Raw genomic sequence first — 27,405 nt, 5'->3', positions numbered from 1 at the left:
AAGGGTGAGCCTGCATAGAAGAGCTAAGCTACTGAAAATAGACTAAGAATCCTAACAATGGCAGCCTAGGTTAGCCAATGGCTGGTTGGTTCTATGGCAAGAGATAAGTGATTCATTACTGTATGGTGAAATAGGTCTGCCATAGTGAATCACCCATGTTTTATAGTTCTCATTAACCCTCCCTAAGTTTTATAGCTCATCTTAGATCTCACACAGAATAGTGAAGATAAGCAACAGATGGGGCGGGGGGGCAGAGCCAAAGGGGAGGTGGGCAGGTTAAGCCCAAAGTTTGCCAAGAATGAATTTTGTCAGCGAGCATATAGTGTGTTAATGTAAGTGAATTTAATCATGGGGAGGAGAAGATGTATCTAGTGGCCCATCAGGTCATAAGGAAAACAAATGATATTGTTCAAGAATCTGGTTCCCATGTTTAGTCTGAGTGGTAGGTGAAGGTAAGGGAGACCCAAGAGCTCAAGGAATGCCTTCCAAAGGGACAAAGTGAATTGGGCTCCCTGACCATAGGACTGAGAAGTGGAAAATTACTTTTTAGTCTAACTTCCTTGGTTTACAGTTGAAAAAATTGTGCATCAGAGAAGTGAGAGACCTACCCAAGGACAGGGACTTTAAAGCTGGAAGGGACTTCAGAGACCATCTAGTCCGATGCCTCCTTTACTGAGACCCAGAAAAGTAAAGCACTTGTCTAAGCTCACATGGGTAATAAGAACCAAGGGTGAGATTTGAACACAGGACCTCTCTTTCCACAGCTTCTTTGCAAAAAGGAGAACAGGATTGAACCCTAGGTAATGAGACTTCAAAGCTAGTGTTTTCCCCATGCCAATAACACCGATGGAGATAATAATAACAGCAGCTGACATTTAGGTAGCACTTTATGTTGGACAAAGCACTTTATGACACACATCTCATCAAAGCCTCAGAACAATTCTGTGACGTAGATAGGACGGGTGTGCTTATTTCCATTTTACAGATTCAAAAACTGAGATCAAGAGGTCATGACTAGCCCAAGATCAGACAGCTAGTAAGTACAGGAGGCAAGATTCAAAACCAGATGCGTTCAGACACCAAGTCCAACGCTCTCTTCACTAGCTTACCCTCGCCTTTGGAGGCAGAAACATAGCTAGGTGTAGGCCCAGTCCACCCTCTATTCAGTGGTCAAATCCATCTTCCTAAAGTGCAGATCTGACCACATCACCACCCCCCTTCATTATCTCTAATGTATTGTTTGTACATACTTATTTGCATGTCATTCCCTTCCATTAGACCATGTGTTCCTTGAAAGTAGGATGATTTTTGCTTCTCTTAGTATATCCCCAGTGCAGTGCCTGGCACACAGTAGGCACTTAATAAATGTTTATTTACTTGACAGTTAAAGGTGAGATTCCACCTCCTCCCGAGCACATTTGCTCTTATCCAGTGGTGCTTTTGGAGGCAGAGAAGCTAGACCTGTTCCTGCAAGGATGTGAAAAAAAGACTAAGGTATCAATAATATTCATTATAAATCGGTCAGTTGGATATGGTTGATAACATTAAAAGCAGCATTTGCTTTATCATCAAATATTTGAGTTGTGCTTAATGTATGTGGAAAGCTATTTTCACACACACACACACACACACACACACACACACACACACACACACACACACCGGTTAGATCTACACTGAGTTGTTTCTCGAAAACTAATTTTTGAAAACAAAACTGAAAACACCTAGTGGAAGGGACCTTAGAGGTCATCTGGTCCAATTCTCTAATCTTAGAGATAAGAAAATTTAGGCCCACTTTGGTCACTCATCCAAGGTCACACTTATTAATGACTAAATTCTGAATGAAAAACGTGGGACAGTGAATCTTTATGGTCACTCCCCATAGAACTCTGCCCCATCTTTCTGGCCCATGATGAAAATAAGTATTTTAAAGATCACTATTTGCCCCACTGGATTTGGTGGATTATCACAAGGATAACCCATACACTCATTTCAGACTGTTAGCATGGGAAAGGACCTTGGAGATCACCAAGATTAACTCCCTCATTTTACAGAGGAGACAAAGGCCAAGAGAGTGAAAAGATTTGCTCAGTCACACAAAAAAGCAATGATAGGAAGGACTCGAAGACATGTCTCCTATTTTCAATGCCAATGCTCCTTATACAATGCCCTGATTCTTCCTGTTAGCATCAATCCATTTAGGGGCCCCTTTACACATTTAAAAGAATATCTGAATGCACAAATATTCAAAGTTAGATTTCTGAGAATTCTAGTCTGGACCATATATTGAATTGCTGCTTAGGCAACTGCAAGAAAACGTACGGTTTTCAGGGGCCAAAAAATTGACAAAAGCACAGGGATCAGTGTCAGGGTTTCCTGGTGTGGTGAGTCGGTTACCCGGCTGGCTGCACAGCTGGCAAAAGCTGATAAGGAGCTTCCCTCCAGGTGGAAGAATGCTTATTCTGTATCTTTGTGCTGCCCAAGTAAAGCATCCCCTTTGATCATGTACATAAGACCCTGAGTGCTTCATTGAGTCAAAATAGAACAGATTTTGAGTCTCAGTTGGAAGCGTAATTGGCTTAATTGATCAAGGTCTAGCCTAAAGACCTCCTGATTCAGAAAAGGCCCAGAGAGCAAAGGAGCCACACACTTTGGCCTCCAGGCAGTAGAATAGATAGCTACCAGACAGCAATATTGGGTACCAGGCCACTATAGAGCAGGCACAGTGAAGGTTCATTGAATTCCTCTGTTTACTTACTGTTTGTAAATTAGAATTGATTAGGCCTTTCCACTTTACTTTCAGGACAATGCCCTGTGGTTAAATTTGTCATTGCCCTCTAGTATGACCTGTGAGAATCTCAAGGATTGGGGACCCTAAGTAACACCTGCCTTGATGAAATTGGAGGCCATAGGGGTTAGGAGCTGCTCTTCTATTTTTCATCCCAATTAGCTGAGCCAGGTTGTGGAATCTCACTGCCATTCACAGCCCAGGTCACTGAGAGCCAAGGGTCAGGGAGTGTATTGTGGAAGGCCACAACTTAAGCACAGTGCAGCTGGTCACAGCTGATAAGGAACTTCCCCTGAGGTGGATGATCTGGGAAACAGACACAAGCTTTCAGATAGGAAGCCATCTGCAGGGGAAAAGTCTGTCTAAGAAGCATAGAAGGGCTACCCTGCCTACCCTTTAGGAGGTCCTCAGATTCGACAGAATCTCCGTGTAGTAACCTCCATGTAGGTCACCTTTGCCCAGAGTTACTGAGTATGCCTTTGTAGACAATGGACCACCATAGGGGGCTGGGCTCATCATGTACCTTTTGCCACTGTTTAATCTAATCAACCATTTTCTCATACACTTGTGACCCAGAATGCTTTATTGCATCAGAATAAAAGAATTTTAAGTCTGGGCCCAAGAAAACTTACTCTGACGATACAGGGAGCCATTGGAGGCCACTAATGCAATTTGTTATTGTTGTTGAGTAGTTTTTCAATTGTTTCTGACTCTTTGTGACCCCATTTGGGGTTTTCTTGGCAAAGATACTGGAGTAGTTTTCCATTTCCTTTTCCAGCTCATTTTACAGATGAAGAAACTGAGGCAAACAGAGTTAAGTGACTTGCCCAGGGTCACACAACTAGTGTCTGAGGCCAGATTTTAACTCAGGAAGATGAGTCTTCCTGATTCCAGGCCTGGCATTCTATACACTGTGCCACCTAGCTGCCCTTCTAATACAATTAGGAGAGTTTTATGATCCACAACGAGTTTGTGAATTCAATACGCTAATAGATTTGGAAATGATAAATAGAGTAGCAACTCTATTTGAAAGACATCCTAATTTAGACCAGAAATGTACAAATATACAAAATATACAAATGTACAAAAATAGTTACTATAATCTCCTGATAATAAGATCTTTATTGATAGAACTCAATTACTAATATGTTGAATTCAATCTGAGGTTACAGAATATAAAGGAGAATATGGAAAATATGAAGAGAAGGAACAACAAAAGCAGATTAAAAGTTTGAAAATAAAATCATTAGGCGAGATTAAATAACTTGGAGCAATGGAACCTAGTGAAAAGAAGGTCAAGGGTAGACAACTGCTTTTGAACATACAAAGGGTTATTTATGGAACATAGTAACCAACTGTTCTTCTTGTAATCACAGATTGTTAGAGTTGGAAAGGATCTTGGAGATCTGTGCTTTCCTAAGTCCCCCTAATGTAATATGGCAAAACCTCAAATCTGGGTTTCAAATCCCAGCTTTGATGCCTACTGTCTATGTATAGCCTTGGATACATCATTTAACCTTTACAGGTCTCAGTTTGCTCATCTGTAAAATGCAGAAATTGCATTAGATGCTTTCTGAGATTTATGAGCTCTAGTTATGTTTCTATGAATAGACTTCAATTAGCTAGAATCCAAAAAATTCAGTTCTCAGTTAATCAAAATTTATTTTGCCTGCCTCTGGTTTTTTCTGAAAGCAAAAAAAGAAAACAAGCTAATTTCAAGGATTTGTTAGTCCGATAAAACCACATCTAGGATAAAGTCTATATACATTCAGCTTAGCCCTCAGCTTAATTTTTATCCAGTTTCTAAGAGTAGTGCTAAGGTGAGAGCCCATTTGGGAAAATGTAACATGACTTTAAAAGTCTTAAAATGCCATAGGATTGGGATGCTCCTCTGTAAAATGGCTTTTCTCCTCTATGAATCCCAGAATGCTAGAGTTGGGAAGCACGTTAGACACCGCCTTAGCACCTTAGCGCCATCTCCCTTATTCTGCAGATAGCCTTGGTTTAGAACCTGGTTTAGAATCTCCAGCTCTTGGGACAGCACTATACCTGTGAAGCCTCTCTTCTTGGAGAATATGGGTAATTCACACTCCTCTTCTGCTTTCCTCCCAATATCCATTACAAGTAGGTACCATTAAGTATTATTATGTCTTTCTTACAGATGAGAGCACTGAAGCTCAGAGGAATAAAGGGACTTGTCCAAGGCCATACAACTAATTAAGCATCATCACTGGGGTTTGAACCTATGCCTTTTCTAAGTCCAAGCACTTTTCCCCTATATCATACAGTCTCTCCAACAGAAGGAAATGAGCATGTCCAATGGCAGAAGGAATTTCAGATTAGATATAAGGAAGCATTTCCTAACCATGAAGGTGGTTAAGTATTAGAAATAAGGAATATTGTCTTTCCCTGTTGATCTTTAACAACAAGGTGATATCTTTCTCTCTGGCCATAAAAGATAGTATTTTATCCAGTCAAGTAAAAAAAAATTAGTGATGATTAATGGCTCCTACAGTATATAGCAGAGGTATTAATTAATAAAAATTAATTTAAATCATCAAACTGTTTATTAAAAACTCCTCTGCATTCTAACATTCTTGGTTAACCCTCTCCAAAAGGAGTTAAAATACCTTAGCATATGACTAAGATAAATCTAAGATAAGGATGAAAATTTCACTCCCATGACTATTTCCTCCAACTCTCCACTGTAACGTGAATTTGTTTTCTATCCAGAAATATCCTCACCTTCATCACATATTCTAGTGGTTTTGTGAATTGTAAACCTCATTCAGTATAATTACAATCCATGCTAAACTTTCATTGACTGCCATTTTGTTTTGAGATCAAGGGCTAAACCACTAAATGAACTAATGGTTTCTTTCAATATTTTTTAGTAGCATATCAAGTTGTATTTTAAAAAAAAACAACTCTACTTTGAAAAGGCATAGGCATGGAACACGCAAATATAGTGTTAAACAATGTACTAGAAATGGAGAACTCCTTTCATCTACTTAGTGATCTGACTGTTGACATCTATGTGTTCATTGGTCAAAGGTTCTAAATCCGTCATCTGCATATATGCTCATGTTAATAACTATCCTAGATTGCTAACTCCTCAGTGGCAAAGACAACTCTGTATAGCTTTCTGTGTATGGTATCCAGCATTTTTCACCCCAGAACTACTTTGGATTAAATCAATTGGGTTAGGTCATGGAGTATATTGTTAGAAGAAATTTCAGTTCAGGAAGCAATGCCCCATTTTATTCAGCCTTTCAGGGCTAACACCATGTAACTGATTCCTCCATGGCTTGTCTAAGACTGGTTTATGGTGGCTATAGTGAGGCCTAATTATAAAAAAACTAGTGCCTCCCCAGGAACTGATAGTAGAGAATAAAGCTCACCCACTGAAAATTTCTATCATTTTCCATTTTTAGGGCATATAGAACAAGTTCACTTTTAATTTTATCAATTTTCACAGCTTAAATTCCATCAGTACCCAACCATTGCAATAATATCCACAAACTTTTAAAACTAAAAGGAAATTTCCACTGAATTAGATAGAACTTCAGAGGAAAATTTACTTTGGGATGTAGATATGCCTGGAAAAGAACTACAAAGGATGAAGTCTGTGTAGGTTACAGTCTACTGCAGAATGATCATTAATCCATCTTAGCATCAGAGCTATAATTAGTAATTCTGGGAGCCAGGGCAAGCAGCACAAAACACACTTTCAAATCAACTTTTTTAAGACAAATTTCAACGAATGGGGGAAAGACCTTGGGGCACAAGACCACAAGTTGGGAGAGATTCTCCTTCCCTCCCCCAGGACTGCCATGGGAGGCTAGGATGAGAAAAAGGACCCTACATTGGTATCTGAGGGTAAAGGGTTCATGAGGCCACTGTTATGGAGGCCAAACCAGGAGGAGAAAGCAGAAGGGGTCTAGGAGATAGAGAGAAAACATACTTATTTGAACTAAAAATAACTCTTGCTAACTCAGGGAAAGGCTAGGCTCAGTCATTTCTATCTGCTAAAGGCAGATAAATGCTATTAGCATCCTCTAAATGTTGGCACCTCAAGACAAATCCCTATATATACTAGTTATGGCTCTAAAAAGTAAGTAAAACTCCACTATTACGCATTTTCCTGTAATGTCAGAAAGTTTTATAATGACAAAATGTTTTTTATAAACATTATTTCATATAAAATTAAAGCTAGAAAGGACACACCTCCATCATCTAGCTCACCCCCATTTTATAAGAAAGCAAAGCCCAGGTAACTTGCCCACATTCATCTATAGAGACACTTGCATAAGTGGTCATTCCAGCTTATCTAAACAGATACAAGGCAGAAATATCAAGTCTGTGATTTCTACAAAGCATTTCAAGTAGATTGATATATGATAAAACCTTAACCTAAACTAACCTCACCAGAATCTTTAATTTAATCCTTTTCAACCAAAAATCAAAATGCAGGAATACAAGCTCTGATCACTAAACAATGAGATCTGTGATCTCAACAATGTGGAGAATTCCTCCAATGATACAGATTGCACCTTTCCATGCCTGCCAATTCCAAGACACTCTTTCCAATGTCCTCTCCACCTAATAATAACCCTAAGGTCCTTAATTATGAAGGAAAAATTAAAATGTATTCTTTTTACTATATTTACTGAGTCAGGAAACTACATCAATACATTTTAGAATGACTTTTTAATAATAAAGTCTTGAAAAAAATCAGAAAATTCAATGAAGTAGAATACTCTATTCTGTGGGCTTTCCAGTAGTTAAAGTTTAATATTGTATATAGTAACAGCAATATTGTTTTAAGAATAACTTTGAGTGAATAAGTTATTTTGACTATTATAAATGCACAAATTAACTATAAAGGAATATGAAGAAAGATGCTTTCTGCATCCAGAGAAAGAACTGATAAATAGATGTATAGAATAATATACTTACACACAAACACACACACACACATATACACGTACACACACCTATTTGTGTGTAATGGTAGCCATCTGCAGGGCATGGGGGGAGGGAAGAATAAAAAGAAATTTAAATGATATTTTGTTTTGTATTTACAAGAAATAGCAAGTTGTACATAGTAGAGTTGCAATTTCATAAGCAATCATCTTTTTTATTGTACCATGTTTTGGAAATGCTTGTTTTATGCCATAAATTAAAAATAAAAATTTTTAAAAGGTTTAATATAAAATGGTTTATAATATTTCTGGGACAAGTTTTTGTTTTGTTTTGCTTTAAAAAAAAAACCTGAAAGGCATTGGTATAGGGCCTATGATGTGACAAGTATTGACTTTGCTAATGGGAAGTAGGGGTATGCAGGGAGAGTCTAGGTATTATTGGTTCAGGTGGGTTTTAGTGGGCTTGGGAGAAGGAGCTAAGAAGTACAGTTCTACCACAGGCTCAAAAGGAATGAGATCCAGGCCAGCATACCATAAATATCTGGGAATGATATTGGGTAAATAATTTAAAGCAACCCTATCTCCCCCAAACTTAGGTTGTTGGCCTTAATGTATTCTTTAAGTCTCCCTCCAGGTTTCAGAAACTACGCAAAACATTTCAGTTAAGGATCTCTGTGTGTCAGCAGCAGGAAATAAAGGTTTACTTTGGGGACTCCCTGCTAATAAAGAGGTAGGGGTCATCTCTGAGAACCAGAGTTTTTCAAGCATTCCTTATTCTTACCAGATGTTTCCAGAGACAGGTCTTATGCACATTTTTTTAAAAATGTGCTTATTTTATGGTACAAGAAGTCCTCTGCTATAAAAAATACCATACCATAGAATGAAAAGCTCAAAACTCAAACCAAAATTGGCAGGAAAGAAGAAAAGGAAACAGCTTGGAAACACATAATTTAGGGAGGGATGTTTAAAAAAATGATGCTAAGAGCATTTAATTATCTAGGTACATCAAAATTTCTGTGAGAAATAAAATTTGTTCTCAATAAATTCAGCCTTGAAGGCATGTGGTCTTCAAATCTAAGCAGAATTCTAAAGGAATTCATTTTCTATACTGACCCAAATATAAGTAGTACCAGAGCCCTGAGGTGACATCATTTTTTGTCAAGACCTAAATTATATTCTCAGTATTGCCACTAATGAGCTGTATGACCTTGAGCAGAATATTTCACCTCTCCAGGCTTCATTTTCATCAACTAGAAAGTGATGGCATTGGAGCAGATAATCTCTAAAGGTCTTTTCCAGCTCTAAAATTCTATGATTTTATCATCTTCTCTCTACCTATCCAGGCTAGCACCTTCTTTCATCTCAGGTTATATATGATTGGAGTCTCCTTCATCAACATAGCTTACTCCCACATCCAAGTTGTATCATAATGTCTGAAATGTTTATTTCCTTTTTGCTCTCCTCCTAACCCCATAAAACAAAGGCTTTCTGCGTGGTCAATGGCTCCTAAAATTCCACTTATTCCACAAAGCTTTCCCAGATTGATAGGAAGAAAAATAGCTGCTTTCTTCAGCCCTCGTTTTTCTGGATATAGAGTTCGTGTACTTATACTGCTTACCACTTCTTAGTCCCCAAAATGTATTAACCCTTACAATGCATACAATTTATCACCAGAGGCTTAGCCACTAGGTCACAGATCACCAAAATGTCCTTAGAGGTTACCTTAGACTGACATTCTACTTGATCCATAAATAGGCTCTCTACAAAACCCCAACAGGTGATTATCCAGCCACTAAATAAATAGCTTTAGTAACATGGAAACTTGGGGATTGGGAGGATGGGTCAGCCATAGCAACAGTCCTATAGGGCATGGAGGAGGAGTTTTTACCTACTACCATATCACATTTGGAAAGAATTCAAATTAAAATCAATTTGTCAAGAGTTCAAACTCTTGGTTTTTATTGAATATGACTCAGGATTTCAATGAGTTATCTGGGGTGCTGGCAGTATCTGTTATCGGTTGCTAAGACCAACGAATGGAAATGATTTTGGCCAAGATTTGCATGTCAAAGTTTCTTCTGGTTGCTGACTAAATCTACTTTTTTGTAGAACCTGAGACTGATTTGCAACTACCTATTTAAGATTCATAATTGTAATGGCAATCAAAGTGGGACTTTTTGCTGTTTTTTCTTTTGGAGTGCTTCTCAGCACTAAGGCAATCAAGTGCCTTTGATTGAGACTTGCCTTTGTTTGAATCAAAAGTCTTTGTTTGAATCAAGAGTCCTTGATTGGAAACAGTATATATACTCTGAGGTTAGCATTTTGCTTTGGGGATTACTCATTGGAAGAGTGTTCATGTAATTTGGCCAGATAAGACTCTGGGTAATCATCAAGGAGCACCCTGGCTTTGAAAACTCAGGTGTTGGTGCTTCTCTCTCTGGTAACTATGTATGTATTGTTATGGTCAGACAGTTAGAAGCCAGTCTATTGATTTGTCTTATTTTCTCTGTTTGTAATTTCTGTTTGCATTTGCTCTGAAGTTCAGGATGCTGACTTTTCCCCCTGAACTAAGTGAATGATATATGTATGTTTGATTAAAATGAGACTGTAAACTCCTTAAAGTTGCTTTCCTTAGAAAAGCAGATCAAAGAACCTGTGCTAGCAGCCCTCTTGTATGCTGGTATTATTGGCCATACATCTCCACAGCAGCTGCAAGCAGCATTGTTGTTACAAAAATCAAACAGACTACTGAGGAATAAGGAAATAATTTAGTAGGTGGAGGTGTTCTGCCACCTAGAATAACAGTTGCAATTCATCAAGCAGAATGGGAAGACATGGCCAACGCCAAACTCCTTAGCTCAAAAAGGTAGCACTAACATCTCCATAAATTCATAAAATTGTTGGAGTTGAAATGTACCGTAGAGATCATGTTCAACCTCTTGTTAATGGATGAAGAAACTGAGGTTAAATGACTTGTCTAAGGTCATGTAGCTGTTATTTTTTTCTTTGAAGTCAAGCAACCTGCCTAAGCTCATATAGTTAGTAAATAATTGCAGAGCTAGGACTAGGACCCAGGTCATTTGACTTCTATTCCAGTAAAATTTCAACTATACCACTTCTTGAAAAGTAAAGTAGAAAGATAATTCTTTCTGATTAAAGAAAATCAACCAAGGGAATTCAAGGGTGGGGGTTTCAATAGAATGGGGCAGCATGGTATTGGAGAAATGGTGCTTGGACTTAGTGGAATGAGTTTGAACACTGCCTCTGATGCTTACTATTGGACAAGTCATTTTATTTCTTCTGACCGCAACTTTCTCATCTGATAAATGAGAAGGGTTAGCCTTCATGATTGCTAAGGTATCCTGAGCTCTACATCCCATAATCCTATTTAGGGTGAATTATAAGTAATATAATGAAAGTCTGCAGATAAAGCCAAGGTCAAATCATGCTGTGGATGAAAATATTTAAGGATTAATGAGAAAGGTACTAACTTGTACCTATGTATATTTTGTTGTTTTCAGTTGTTTCAGTCATGTCCCCATTTGGGGTTTTCTTGGCAAAGATATTGAAGGGGTTTGCCATTTCCTTCTCTAGCTCACTTTACAGATGAAGAAACAGAGGTAAATAGGGTTAAGTGACTTGCCCAGGGTCACACAGTAAGTGTCTGAAGCCAAACTTGAATTAGTTTTCCTGCCTCCAAGCCAGTGCTCTGTGCACTGCGCCACCTAGCTGCCCTCCCTATGCATACAACTGTTTAAAAAGCATGCACTTACAAGTTATCTATTTTATTATTTATGATAAAGTCCAACCCTTTAAGTAAAAATGTGGTTTGTTTTTTAAGGAGAAAAAACATACTTAGTTAACTATCTGATGACTTACTCATTGAAGTAATCATGACATCTACTGCCAATATCACTAAACTTCAAATCTACAAACCCAGTCCTATAAACATCACACCTTTTGTCAACATGCCCAGCCAGAGGTGACTCTATACATCTCGTTGGCATAGGCCACTCCCAACTGGGAAACATCCTCTAGTGATACAGAACAGTAACATACAGTCCAAGAGCACAGCCTGATATTAAGTGATTTATCTGAAGTCAGTCTCTAGTATTCATGGACTTGAACCCTGGTCCTATGGGACTATTTGTACCTGACCAGTGGTAGAGCCTTCAGAGCTTGCACTGGTCTGATCAGCCATAGTCAGGCACGTTGTATCCTGACCACCCCAACATAGTGATATCATTTTGGTCTTCTTTGAGAATGAAGGACAACAAGCAAACCAAGGTTGCCCTCTAGCCACTACATCATCCTGCCTCTCAAGGATTCCATTAGTATTATAAAAGATCAACTAAGCGTTTTGGATCCTCATTCTAGAAGTAATTGATTTTCTTTATATTCCATGTCACATACTGGAATCAAGAGGGAAAGGATAATTCTTTGACTACATGCAGTATCTACCATGGCAAGTAGTTTGGGAGAGGTTACTGGATTACATAGAATCACACCCCTCCCCTCCAAAAAAAAAGAAATTATGTCTGGAAATACCACTGGCCAAACTACTAAAAAAAAAATTAGGAAAATAGGCATACCAAGATATACACAGCGAGGTACTATTTTTTAGTACTTCATGAAGTACATTTTTAGAAAAGTTTTGCCATTCACCTTTCTTCAACTCAGGAAAGAAAGAGAGAAAGAGAGAGGGAAAGAGAGAGGGAAAGAAAGAGGGGAGCGAAGGGGAGGAGAGGAGAGGAGAGGGGAGGAGAGGGGAGGGGAGAGAAGGGAAGACAAGAAGAGATAAAGAGAGAAAGAAAGTCAGGAAAGGAGGAAAGAGAGCAAGAAAGAAAACCACAGATACAAAAGTCTGGTGGGCAGACAGTAGTATAGAATCTATCAGTGACAGCCAGCATACCTTGGGGGAAGTATCTGCAACAGAAGACTCTGGAGGCTATAGGAGGATGGATTTCAGTTCCCTATAAGAGAACAAAAAAAAAAAAGCAAAGAAATTACACAAGAACACAATTATCTAGGCTTTGGTGGCTGCCAAATGCTTCATGTACATTAATTTCATTTTACTCTCACAATCACTTTGTAAGTTAGGGAGCCATTCACTACCTACAGTAGGAAACCTCCTACTGTTATAAGTTAAAGCCTGAGAGGAAACATAATATAGTTTATTTTTTAAAATTGTGGTAGAATTGGAGTCAGCAGACCTGGGTTCAAATTCTAGCTCTTGCATTTACTATGTGACCTTAGGCAAGTCACCTAACAGTATCTAAATCTCAGTTTCCTCAACTGTGAAATGGGAATTATTACACTTTTCATTATCCAGGCTCACAGGATTGTTGTAAGAGAAGAATGTCATAAACCTTAAAGGACTGTGGACATTGCCAGTGTACTGAAGATGAAGAACGTTACCCCTCTGGACAAGAAAGAGGATGATTCAATAGGGAGAATAAAATAATCATTTTTTTGGACACAGCTGATGTGGGAATTTGTTTAGCATGACTGTGAATACTTGTTATAAGGGTTTCATTGTTAAATGAAAAAAAAAGAAAATTTAATTTTTGAAACAGTGCTGTGAAAATGTGATGACCTAGCAAAGAGATCAAAGAAGTAGAAAAGGAACCCATACGTACAAAAATACGGTGTGTCTGCAAAGTCCTAGAGTAGTTTAGAGCTGAAATCTGCACCAAGACTTTTGGGACCAGCATATTTATAGCAGCTCTTTTTGTAGAGGGAAAAAAAAAAAAACAAACTAAACTAAACTAAAACTAGACACTAAGGGGGTGCCTATCAATTAGGAAATGGCCTACAAAGTATGGTATATGAATACAATGAAATACTGCTATGCAGTAAGGAATGATTAAAGAGACAGCTAAGAAGCAACCTGAGAAGCCTTGTATGAACTGATTCAGAGTGAAGTGAGTAGAACCAGGAGGAAAATTTATACAATAACCACAAAATTGTTAAGACCAACACTTCTGAAAGACTTAGGAGAGGTGACAGACTCAGGGAACATAGTGAGACAAATGATTTGCACATAGACAATTTGTAAATTGGGGCCCAGGGGTGGGGAACCTGCGGCCTTGAGGCCATGTATGGCCCGCTACATCCTCAAGTGCAGCCCTTTGACTAAATCCAAACTTCCCAGAACAAATCCCCTTAATAAAAGGATTTGTTCTGTAAAACTCGGACTCAGTCAAAAGGGCACACTTGAGGACCTAGAGGGCCACATGTGGCCTCAAGGCTGCAGGTTGCCCACCCCAGGCACAGACAATTTGTTTTGCTTGACTGCACACATTCATTACAAGAGTTTTGTTTTTCTTTTCTTTTTTTGGTTCTTATTGAAGTGTGGGAGGCAGAAGAGAATGAAATAGAAGAAATGATTCATTAAAAATTTTTTTAAAGAAATATGAACTATTATGAGGCCAATTTTGCCAATGAGCAAACTCAAGGTAAGAGAGTGAGCAACCTGTCCAAAGGTATTCAGCTAGTGAGTAGCAGAGTCAAAACTGAACCTAGATCTCTGAGCTCCAAGCCCAGCGCCTGTCCGTTATATCACAAAGCTAAGCTATAGCATATAATGAAAATAACTTCTGTTTGTACAGGGTTTCCCCTAAGTCTCAAGCAGACTTTGGGAATACCCTATACAACACTTTACAATTTACAAATGCTTTGCCTACACCATAATCTCTTGAGCCTCATGATAACCTTGTGAGATAAATACCACTATTATTGTTATTATGCGCCCATTTTTACAGATGAGGAAACTGAGGCTATATTCTTTTTTGTTTGAGTTTGGGTTTTGGATTAATTAATTTATTTTTAGTTTTCAACATTCATTTCCACAAGATTTTGAGTTACAAATTTTCTCCCCATCTCTTCCCTCCCCCCCCACCCCAAGATGGCATGCATTCTGATTAGCCCTCTCCCCAGTCTGCCCTCCCTTCTATCACCCCCCCTTATCCCACTCCCCCTTACTTTCTTGTAGGGTAAGAAATGAGGCTATTATTCTTATACACATTTTTACAGATGAGGAAACAGGCTTGCCCATCACTTGGCTAATCGGTACCAGATGAAATATTTAACCTTGGGTCTTCCTGATCCCAAGTCCAGAGCCCTACTTACTATAACATTCTGATTTTCATTGAATAAAGGCAAGAGGTGACATAGCTCAGCCTGACCATGCCAAGCCTGAAATAGAAATTAGTATGTCATTACAGTGCCATCAAAGGAACACATTCCCTCGTGTCCTGCAAAACATGACAGGAATCTTGCCTTGACAAATTTAAACAGGGGAATATTTTTTTTAAAACTTACTATTATTAGTTCCCATTTGCCTATGAATCAGCCTTCGTGGTGCAGGAGCATCTAAGCCTCATCAGATGAAACCCAAGGCGACATCTCTTGTTTATTATTTTGAAAAGAAAGCCCTGGTGCCAAGTTTCCTGCAACACCCAACTCAAACTATGAAATCTGGAGGACAGAACGTCCTGTTGCCAGGATTTGAAGACAGGAATATATTCTGATCTAATAGATCAGCCCTACTTTCTTTTGGCAACAGGAAGGAATTGAATTCCAAAGAGCAAGTGGGGTTAAATACCAACACACCTTTTGAGGTTCATGTGACATAATTTATATTTAACCTCTTCCATCTTCACCACCTTTAAAAATGGCTGAGAATAAAGACATTTTATCTAAGGATAATTAGTAAGCAGCACTTGATTGGCACATGCAAGTGTTAACAAGATATGGCTACATTCCCTTCAATGCTGCTCCAGAAATGAAATTACCCAAGTGGGAATAAAAGCTTTAATATTTCAACGGATCTGAGAGCTCATTGGTGTGTGCACATGCTCCAACAGTATCAGCCTTCTTGTCCTCTCTGACTCTTCATAATCTTCCCATAAATCCTTCATAGACTATCTACCTAACACACTAGAGGACCTCTGGATGTTTTAATGATCACTATGGCGTTTCAGCTGTCCATTTGTTGGCCTTTCTTCTCATAACCTAACAGACTGTTCCATTCTCTTTTTAGCAAACTTTTCCTGGATAAAGTCTTTTATGGCACATCTTGTGTGCACATCATCATTGGTAATATTCTGTCATATTCTGCAGCCTACATAATGCCTGCATGCAGGAAGGTGATGTTTGAGTCACCAGCAATTTTGAGTCTTTGGAGATCATGGTATTCCTTGATATAGCATCACCAAGAAAGTACTGGAATTTTTTAAAATGGGGATTAATCTGGGATTCCCCAGCACCATTTGGTACAACCACTGTGACCTGGGATGAGTCCACTATGTTGCACCTTTCTTTGAGAACAGCAATGAAAAACCACAGAAGGTTAGAGCTGGAAAGGACTACAGAGTGACAGATTTGGAGTTAGAGGACTAAGTTCAAATTCTACTTTCTCACCAAATAATGATCTTGGACAAATCACTGTTCCTCTCTGGGCCTCAGTTTCCTCATCTATAAAATGAAAGCGTTGGGCTATATGATCTCAAAAATCCTTTCCAGATTTAAATCTACAATCCTGTGATCATTATCTTCATTGGAAAATGAGTTCCACTGAGGCAAAGTGACTTGCCTAAAATCCTACTGCAAATAATCCACAGAGCTGGACCCAGGTTTCCCAATTCCCTACCTGGGTGCTCATTCCACCACACCACACTGCTATGAGACATATTCCAGGACATCATGGTACCCTTCCAGGGATGGCAACAATTGGAACCAAAATGGAATACAAGCTCATTCAGACTCCTCTGATTGGATTTATATATGACAGCGTGTTAGCAGTTAAAAGGGACCCAAACTGAGGGCTAGTAGTAGGAAGAATACTGGAGCTGGTGTCAGGAACCTGGGATTCAAATCCACAAATGTTGTCAAACTGAATTAGCATCTGACTCTCAGCAAATCATTTCATTCCTATGAACCTCAGTTTTCCCTATTTGTAAAAGACAGCTATTACTACCTGCCCTGCCTTACACCACAGGGAGCTTGTGAGGATCACAGGAGACAGTGAAAGTGAAAGTACTTTGTAAACTGTACATTGGTTTAAAGATATAAGGAATTAGGTAAAGTCACTTTCCTGTCCATATTCACACAGTTATTAATGCTCTCCCCCCCCCCTATCACCACTGCTACTCAGAAATTATTAATAATGATAATCGAGGATAATAATAGCAACTAGCATTTAAATAGTGCTTTAAGAATTTTTAAAATACTCTCTCATTTGATCCTCATAACAACCCTGGGAGGTAGGTGCTATTATTATCACCATTTTACAGGATGAGGAAACTGAGGTAGACTAAGGTCAAATGACTTACCCAGGGTCACACAGCTAGTAAGCATCTGAGGATAGATTTGAACTCAGGTCTTCCTATCTCCAAGCCCAATACCCTATTCCCTGTGCCACCTAGCTTTACTTTTTAAAAAATTTTTAAATTTGTTTCTAACTTCCACTTACTCATCTCTGCATATGTTATGCCCCACTAGTAGAATACAAAAACCCTGAGAGCACAGATTATTTCGTTTCTGTCTCTGTGTCCCCATCACCTTGCACGGTGCCCGACACTCAGCACAAGTTGTACTGCATGAATGGTAACTGCATGAATGGAGCAATGATGGAACCATCTCTACTCCCATGCGCGCATACTCTTGTGTCTTCTCTCCCGTTTGCACTACAGCACATGTACTGAAATTCTGGTTTGACCTGCAAGCTCTGGAGGAAGGAAGGTCTTCTCTTCTCCACACTAGCTCCACCCTCCCCCATGACCCCAGAGCACCAAGCCCACAGCCCTCACACACAGCAGGTGCTCCAGGATGGTTGATGATGACAAGAGGGGCAGAGGTCTTTAAAGGGTTGGGCTGGAGCTCTTATGGGAAACTCAGATTGCACAACCTGGAAGAAAGAAGCCCTGAGGGGAAAAATTTCCTAATGATTTTCAAGTAAAACAACAGGGAATAATTGCAGGGAAAGGCATTCTCACTCAGTGAAACATCTGAGTTGATAGTCTTAAAGAAATGCAATTTGAGTCCTTCCGAAGTGGACTCAGCAACTCAGTCAGCTTCCAAACGAGCCTCAGTAAAATGCCCGATCTGCCATTAATGAAGACTTCAGAAGAATTTTTAATTAGCACATTCATTATTTGCATGCAAATGACTGTTGCTCAAGTAGTTATGAAAGTGCTTGAAGACAGCTTTTCTGAAGTAAACAGCCTTCTGGCAATCTTATTTATACTTTATTTGCTGAGTCAATCTTTCTTTCCAAAATAGTGAAGACCTGAAATTGCCCATTAGAAAGGAAAATGTTCTAGCCAGTGAGATTTTGAGACCCAGTTTCTAATCTCAGGTCTATCATGAGGTTCTTGGGAACCTCAGTTTCCCCATCAGTAAAATGAGAAGATTGAACTAAATGACTTAATCAATGGTCTCTTCCAATTCTGGCATCTATAATTCTATATGTGAATGTCTAGCTCATGAACTGGAGACTGAATTAATTAGTTTTTGCTGTAGGCTGATGTTCATTCTATAGACAAACCCATAAACCAGATTCAGACATTTAAGATGACTTAATTTCATCTCAACACAGTCAGGGGAGCCCACTCCTGGAGCTCACAGGGTGGTCCCAGCCAGAGAAATAGAGAAGTTACTCATCTCGTCCTGAGTTATAAATCTGGGAGTTATCAGTAGAATCTTAAGGAAGCTTCCCTCTGTCCCCTTCCTTTAAATGACACCTCCCAAATGTTTCCTTATCCCAGATACTCAAGCCCCTCTGCTCCCTCCCTAAGCTCAGCTGCTGCCTGGTTCCCTTTATCCTGCTTATCAGTGGGATGGAATTCATTAGTTGATCTTGACCCCAAGGTCCTATTTTCCCGGGACCCGTAAAAGTCCCAGCCTCCAAGTTCATTCGTAAAATCAGTCTTGGAGTGTAGTGTGATGTGACCTTCGATACGCCTAGCCCTACTTCCAAAACTGCCAGTGACACTATGCCCAGTTCCTAGCGATTTTCAAGTAAAACAATGGGGACTGATTGCAGGGAAAGGCATTCTAAATTAGTGAAGCATCTGAGTTGACACCCCGTGTGAACAACTCATTGCCTATCACTTAAAATGAGCGTTTCTAGATTCGTCACCTTTCATTCCTGATTACTACTGCCTCCACATTCTCTGATGCAGAAATCTATTCCAGGAATTAAACATTCACACATAGAGCTCACACATGATACAAAATCCTCAAAACTCTGGATCAGAAAAAGCACACAGCTCCCAGACTTCCCTGCCTGATCAGCCCATGCTGATCTAGGGCACATTACAGAATTTCAGTGATGAAAGAAAAGGACCACACGTGCCACTTAGTCTAACACTGTCACTTTATACATGAAAGAACTGAGACCAAGAGAAGTCTGATGACTGACTCTGAGCCACATATAGGTAGTAAGTAGGCGGCAGTCAGGATTAGAACCCAGAGCACAGAATTTGAGAGTTGGAAGAGATGTCAGAGTCCCTCTAATCCAACCCATGGAGGAATCCTCACTACACCAAGCATTTGTTTGCCTGGTGTCTGCCCCAAAGAGACACCATTAATTACCTCTCAAGGCAGCCCATCCCACTCAGAAACAGCTCAAATTTTTAGGATGTTTTTTCCCAACATCAAGTCTAAATTGGCCTTTTTGTGCTTTCCACCCATTGCTTCTGGCTTGCCCTTCGGGGCCACAAAGAATAAACCGAATCCCTCCTCCCCAGGACAGACCTGAAAATACTTGAAGACAGCTATCATGTCTCCCCTGACCTTTTCTCTAAGCTAAATCTGTGAGCTCCTGTAATGGCAACCACACCGGCACACCCAGGATGGCTGCTAGGGCAGGTTCTTTTGTCGGCTTTACTAAGGAAAGATAGTTGTTTCAGGGGGTCAACAATCTTTTTTAATTGCATAACATACAAACAGAGAATAATGTAGAACAGAGAAATAAAGGCCAACAGATGAGGCTCTGCTGCCTGAATCAAAGCTTTACATCCACCACTGAATCTACAGCACCTTTACCTCTGAGGAGTTGGGGAGCTCTGAACATAGAGCCACTCAGAGTCTCGACCAGGGAATCACAACATCTTTCTCATAAGCAAGCCCCCAAAGCAAAAGATCACCTCTCAGAATATATGTTCTTTCAGCTAATAGGCTCAGTGCCTAATTACAAATTAACAAAAGGTGTGTAAGCCTTCCCACAAGCAAGCAAGCTTCCCTTAATGAGCTTCACATGAGGCCTGTTGATGGGTGGGGAAGATCTTATTCCCCATTAACCTTATAGCCCCTTGAGCGTAGAGATCGCCTTTTGCCTTTCTTTGTATCCACAGTACTTAGCACAGTGCCTGGCACATAGCAAGCACTTAATAAATGTTAAGATATGTTTATTAACTTATTAGTTCCTTCAAATAATCCTCAGATGTCAAGGGCCCAAGGCCCATCACCACTGTGGTTGCATTCCTTTGGATACTCTCCACCAGTGGTGTCAAATTCAAATAGAAATAAGGGGCCAGTACCCTAACCCTACACAAGGATCCCTGGGACCATATTTTGACTTAGAAAATCACATATTAACATTATCTAAGTTCTATTGTATTTGTTTCCAGGAGGCACAAAGGAGTGTTGCAGGCAGGTGGCCTGCCATAGTGAGATTGAGGAGTTGATGTCGCAAGCCTGGATGACTAGAAGGATGATGTAATAGATGATGTAAAAGGATGATGACAGTAATACAAAGCTAAAAAGGAGGGGTTTGGGGGTTGAAGGAGGAAAATTAGTTCAGTTTCAGACAAGTCGTATTGAAGATATCCATGAGATGTCCAATTTCAGAATCCAATAATGTTTAACTCAGTAATAACCTACCTCACCTAAACAGTGATGGACATCCAAATCAGAACCAGGCAGCAAATGGGAACCTGTCCCACCTGAATGGCCACCCACAATCCAATGTCAGCATCTCATGCCCGTAGGTTGGCACTTGCTCTGCTATTTTCTTTCCACTTTTTCAGTATTCTGCCCTCAGAGCAGTGGTAGGTAGTGGCTATAGTTCTCCCAGTGACGTGTGAAGACCTATGGGGGTGACTTGCTGTAAGGAATACCAGTGTGTCCACACCATAGAATCTCATGCCAAAATGGCCCTGGGGCTGCTGCTACAAATCAAGTCTGATCACATCTCTACCCTTCTCAAATACTGGTAGTGTCTCCTCACTGTCTAATAGATAAAATAGAGATACCTTATCCTTTCTGGCATTCATGGCTCTTCACAGTCTGGCTCCAATTTACTTTTCCAGCCATATTTTATACCACACCCCTTCAGGCATTCCAGTCTCCCTGGACTACATGCTGTTCTCCACTTTCAATCTGACAATTCCTGTATCAGAGCATTTATACGCAAAGTCCCTCTCTCTGTAAAAATTAGGGCCTTCGAATAGAAGTTCCTTCCAGCTCTAGCAGTCTATGATTCAACCTTGCTACGATTCTCCTTCCCTTCTCCAAAAAAAAAATTCCTAAGAACACATACATAGCTCTCCGGTTTACAAAACTCTTCCCACATGACAACCTGGGAGTTGGGTCAAGCAAGTACTGTTTTCACAGCATGGTGCAGTGGACAGAGTTTTGCCCTGGACTTAGGAGAGCCCTAAGGTTTGACCCTGGTTCTGACCTTGACTAGTTTTACAACCATGGACAAATCATGTCACTTCCCTGGCGTTCACATTCCTAGGCTAAAAAAAAAATGAGGATTAGATTTCTGTAGAAACTACTTCACATAACTGAGGTTGAAATGCAATTAAAGAACTACAAATGTCAGCTACTGTCATTGTGCTTCTCATTTTAAAATGAGGGAAACTGAGGAGCAGAGAAGCTAAGGGCCACAACATGAATAGGTGTCAGAATCCGGCTTCAAGTCTAGGTCTTCTGACTCCAAATTCCCCTGGTCATCCCGTTACACCAAGCTGCCTCTCATGGAGGTCTTAATCTGAACATAGTTATATCCTGATTCTATATTCTCCCTTTTGGGATGTTCTTTCAATTTTTCTAATCAGATCACAATCTCAAGGAGAGACTCCTTGGTCTCTCAGGCTTTTCATAAATGCCTGCTAATCTCTCTTTTAGTAGGTAGGATGTGCCAAGGGGCTGGGAAGTCTTTAGATAGCAGCAAGGATGGGAGAAAGGGCAGAGACTTGAGGAGACCTTTAACTGTTCAAAATGTCTAATCTCAGATTACCTAATCCAGAGACCTTTCCATATTTACTTAGTAACAGTTACTGATACTCATCCCACAAAAGATAAACTGGGACAAACCAGGAAAAGGAAAAGGAAACAGTGAGGTAAGGGTGGTTGTATACTTGGCACCGAGCAGAGGAAAGATGCTAAGTTGGCCGGGACATATTCTTCCTCTAAGAGAGGAATGAGATAACATAGCATTGTAACTTTAAGCTATAATTGGTTGCTAAGAAGAGGACTAACAGTTCCCATCTTTCCTTTCTACTGATTTTCACATAATTAATAGTCGATCAATTGTCAGCAGACCTCCCATTTCATGCTGTAATCAGGGCATAGGTAGGGGTGGCTGTACCTTTAAATCCCTGCTCTCCTCACAAAGGGGGGAAATTAAATCAATCATTCATTGCCTCAGCCAAAGTGTTTATTAAACAGTGTACAAGAACAATAAAAGATATGGTGCCTGTCCCCTTCAGCGATTCAAAATCCAATTTCACACACAGGGAAATGACCTAAAAGGAAGGAAATATATTCTTCACAAGTCAAAATGAACTAGAGCTAACTGAGTCCACAAGAGCAGAGGAAATGATGTACATAATGAGTTAATGTAAACAGGCAGAAAGAGGTAAGGACTTGACTCTACATACACAAATTCAGAGATACTCATTGAGAGCACTCCTTTTTCTCATTTCTATCACTGATGTCGGTTAATTAACTAGCATTTATTATGCTCCTACTATTTTCTAGGCACTGTACCAGATGCTGGGAATACAAAGAACCAAACTCTCCCCTCAAGGAGCTCACAATCTAATGAGGGAGACAACATGTAAACAGCTATGTACAGAGGAGATATGGACAGGATAAATTGAGGGCAGTCTCAAAGGGAAGGTACTAGGAGTAAGGAGGACTGGGAAAGGCTTCTTGCAGAAGGTGGGATGTTAGCTGAGACATGAAGGCAGCCAGGAGGGAGAGATGAGGAGGGAGAGAGATCCAGGCATGGAGGACAGCCAAGGAAAATGCTTCGAGTTGGGAAATGGAGTCTCCTGTGCGTCTGATAGCAAGGACCCCAGTGTTACTGGATCTGAGTATGGGAAGGCATAAGAAGACTAGAGAGGCAGGAAGGGGCCAGGATGTAAAGAGTTTCAAAAGTCAAACAGAGGATTTTAAATTTGATCCCAGAAGCCATAGGGAGCCACTGGAGTTTGTTGAATGGAGGGTGTGTGGTGTGTGATAGGGTCAGACTTGCATTTTAGGAAGATCAATCTGATGGCCAAGTGAAGGATGGATTGGAGCAGGGAAGAGATATGAGGCCAGGAAACCAAACAGCAGATTAGTACTGCAAGAGAGCAAGCCTGGGGTCATGCGGTCCTACACCAAGGTGGCTACAGTGTCAGAAGAGACGGGGGCATATATGAGAGCTGTTACAGAGGTAAAAACAACAGGACTCGATGATTCGATATGACTCTAAGAGAAAGTAAGCAGTCAAGGATGACAGCCTGGGTATCCAGGAAAATGGTGGCAGGTACCCTCCAAAAGAATAGAAAAATTAAAAAGAGGAGAAAGTTTTTGGGGAAAGATAATAAATTTGATTTTTAATATGTCGGGTTTAAGATATCTGCGGGACATCCAGTTTGAGATGTCCAAAGGCAGTTGGACAAGACTTGAGGTCACCAGAGAGGTTAGAACTGGCCAGCAGATCAGAGAATCATCTACATAAAGGTGATCATTGAAACCATAGGAGCTGATATGATCACCAAGTGCAACAATATAGAGGGAGAAGTGAAGAGGGCCCAGAATAGGGCTTTAGGGGACCCCCACAGTTAGCAGGCATTGACCTGGATAAAGATCAAGTGAAGGAGACAGAGGAGAGGTCGAACAGGTAAGAAGAGGCGGGTAAAGAAGGAGAGAGCAGCGTTACACAAACCTAGAGAAAAGAGAGTATCCAGAAGAAGAGGATGTTCAGGAGATTGCCAAAAATCTGTGGAGAAGTCAAGAAGAATGAGGATCAAGAAAAGATCACTAGATTTGGCAATTAAGAGATCATTAGTAACTTAGGAAAGAGCTGTTTCTGTTTTCTGTTGAATGAGGAGGTCAGAAGTCAGACTACAAAGAAGTGTGTTATCTCTAGAATGTAAATCTGTTACCTGAGACCTTAAAACAAGCATCTCTGAGGTTTAAATGACATCTTCTAGACTAAATCGACCCCGACTCCCACCCTCTACAGGTTAAAGTTATCTTTATTTTGTTTAAAATGTTATTGTTGTCTTTTTCCCCCCAAAGATATAATACTTACATGGCCTACTTCACAGATTCCTGTGAGGAAAACAGTCAGCAAACCTTAAAATGCTTTAGATATGAGTAATTATTGTCATGGGCAACTAGGATCTAGGTCAGATAAAGGGAAGAAGGTGGCAAGTTTTTCTTGAAAGAACAACCAGAGAAATATAGCTTTCCCCTACTCTCTTGCTCTCAAGAAGCAATCTTTCCCCTGTCCAGCAGAAGAGGGAAACCAAGTCAAGGGCAGAGCAGTATCTCCCAATATATCATATCTCACCCCTTCCACTAAACTACCCTCTGTAACAAAGAAAATGAGTAAAACCAAGCAACCAAAAGACCACATCTGACAAAGTAGATAACAACCCTTATTCCCCCACTTCTTTCCCAAGAACTGGGAAATGTGTTTCATCTTTCAGCTTCCGGAAGTATAACTAATGATCGCAATGAACATGAGTTCCTTAGCTTTCTAGTGTTGTTTACATTATATTGTGATGGTCATTGTATATAGTGTTTTCCTAATTCTTGCATTTATTTTTAATGTTCCTAAATGAAACTGTAGAGGAACTCCTGGGAACTCTATAAGATTAGACCCTTCATATGGCCAGTTGTAACATTAGAAGAAAAAAAAATTTTCTCAAAAGGCCCATGATATTATCACAAACATGCTAAATTAGAAATTAGAATCCCTATTCCATTATATCATGACCCTTAACGTAGCCTAAATTAAAACTCTGAGTGTTTGTAATTAATTGTAATTTGTAATTAATTTGTAATTAAAAACATTCATTTCAGCACAATGTGATTTTAAGAAAAATAACTTCATTGACTTTTCTCTACTACTGCTTAGACTTAGAAGGCCACGAGTGGTAATAAAACTGAGAAGAAACCTATGAAAGGTAAAAAAAAAAATCACAGCATCATGGAATAAAAATAGAATGGGAAAGGGTAGCAGGATTTAGGCTCATTTGCATAATAAAATAATGGAAAAATTGCAAAAGAAATGAATAGTCATACAAATTCTTAAGAGTTAGAGTCTTATTATGGATACGCTATAACCTGTATCAAATTTCCTGTCTTCTCAATGAGGTGAGGTAGGGAGGGAAGAAGAGAGAGAATTTGGAATTCAAAGTTTTAAAAACAAAAATTAAAAATTGTTTATACAGATAACTGGGGAAAAATAAAATACTAAAAGGGTTAGAGTCTTAAAGGTAAAAATTTTAAATTTCCAGAAATTCTAAAACAATAGAAAATCCCCAGATTCTCAAGATATCTAAATGTACACCTTCTTAAAATATCATTTGCAGATTTAAAGTCCAATGATATGTGAAAAGTGTTGTGTGTAATTTATTCATAAGTAAATTACTATGCTTTCCTGGACATTGCCTGTAATCAAAATGGTTTGATTGTGTGAGCCCTTTAACATGGAATCATAATAATGACTGACATATAATTCCTTAAGTTTTGCAAAGAGCTTTACATACATTATCTCATTTGAACCTCACAAAAGCCCAGTGAGGGAGATGCCATAAAATAACAGTCTAAGTGGAAAGACTCCTTACTTTATAGGGGTTTTACCCAATATGATTTTTGTCTATAGTTCACATGTCCAATTTTCTCAATTAGCTGAACATAAAGTACATTATAAAACTTTAAAATTGCTTCCCTCCTCTTGTAGTGGTCTTTGTAAAGCAAGTCTACTGATCTGTATTAGTAGAGATTTCCTTTTCTGGGAAACCATCTAAAACTAGCAACATGGAACAATGCATTGGACACTGACTCTGGAGTTAGAGAACCTGGGTTCAAATCTCACTTCTGTTTGTATGACCTTGGAGAAGGAAAAGGAAGAGAAAAAGAATTTATTAAGTGCCTACTCTGGGCCAGGCACTGGGCTAAGCACTTTACAAATATTATCTCCTTTAATTCTCACAATAATCCTAGGAGGCAAGTGCTGTTACTATCACCATTTTCCAACTGAGGAAACCAAGGCAGACAGCTTACCAGTTGTCATCTAGCTATTAAGTTTCTGAGGCTGGATTTGAACTCAGGTCTTCCTGACTCCAGGCCCAATGCTCTGTTGACTGTGCCACCTAACTATCAAGATGGCTTACTTTGGGAGAGTCACTTAATCTCTCTGGGCATCAGTTTCCTCAACTGGAAAACAAGGGGGAATGGGTAGGGGTTAAACTAGATGTAAGTCAGTCAATAAACATTTATTAAGTGCCTACTATGTGCCAGGCTCAGTGTTAAGTGCTAGGGATACAAAGAGAGATAAAAGACAGGCCCTGTTCTCAAGGAAGTTTTCAGAAGTCTGTTCAGCTCCTTATCTATGACCTTTCTCTCACTTTTATTCTTTGCTTTGTTGTAGGAACACGTATTGAAGAGAAAAAACGACCAGGTAGTCAATCCCGGTTAGGCGTAATCCACAAGTCATCATTTTCAGCAAAATTAATACATATAAAAAACAATAAAACTATACTACGTGATCTTATTCAGACTACAGAAGATAAAGGGGGAAATCCTCTACTTCCTGCCCCTGCTATCAACACGAATATCTACTATAAAAGGATTGTCAGTGCCGGCCCCACTGTGCAGTTTGAGGCATGTTGGATGAACCCTTCCCCAGGAAATTCGGAGGTACGATGGCTTTATTTGGATCATGAACTTTGGTGGTCAGTATAAAAGTGCACAATGACACGGGCGTTCCCTTGAGCCCACCTCGGCAGAAACGATATTTGATGAAAGCGTGACTGCACTCTTTGGACAAGGGAAATTCTTGTGGCATAAGATAAACAAAGAATGACTCATCTCTCTGCTGATGAAGGGATTTCATGATGAGAGCATGGCTGCAAAGCAGGCATCTAATGATGCTGATGCCAAATTCATCAAATATGACTATTGAGATGTCTTCTTCCCGTGAATGTGCTATAATTGCTGGAGAGGATGTCGAGATACCCCTTGTTTTGGAGACAGCCTACGGTGGAACCAGGAAATTAGGGTGGGTGGAGGGGAAGAAAAATGTACTTTTCCCTCCCTAAGTTATAGTCACAAGAAGGAATAAAATATCTTATTTTTATATGCAATCGGTGGCTGTGATACAACAACCTACTTGTTCAAAAAAGTCTTGGAGAAATGCCAAAGACCTATGAGAGATCATTGCTATACTGAATG

General features: G+C 39.7%; 1 protein-coding gene across 50 annotated transcripts in view; it reads right to left on the bottom strand.

Annotated features, from left to right (window-relative positions):
- SORBS1 (sorbin and SH3 domain containing 1) overlaps positions 1-27,405 on the bottom strand; it is a 304,222-nt gene that overhangs the window by 184,871 nt on the left and 91,946 nt on the right. For all 50 annotated transcript variants that reach the window (XM_036735337.1, XM_036735348.1, XM_036735343.1 and 47 more), the window contains exon 3: positions 12,626-12,686. The gene's annotated coding sequence lies outside the window, so the exon portion shown is untranslated. The remainder of the gene's footprint in view (positions 1-12,625; positions 12,687-27,405) is intronic.

This window comes from Trichosurus vulpecula, chromosome 8 (assembly GCF_011100635.1).
Source record: "Trichosurus vulpecula isolate mTriVul1 chromosome 8, mTriVul1.pri, whole genome shotgun sequence".
NCBI classification, from domain to species: Eukaryota; Metazoa; Chordata; class Mammalia; order Diprotodontia; family Phalangeridae; genus Trichosurus; species Trichosurus vulpecula.
The sequence above is the reverse complement of the archived record's forward strand: the minus strand, read 5'-3'. Positions and strand labels throughout refer to the sequence as shown.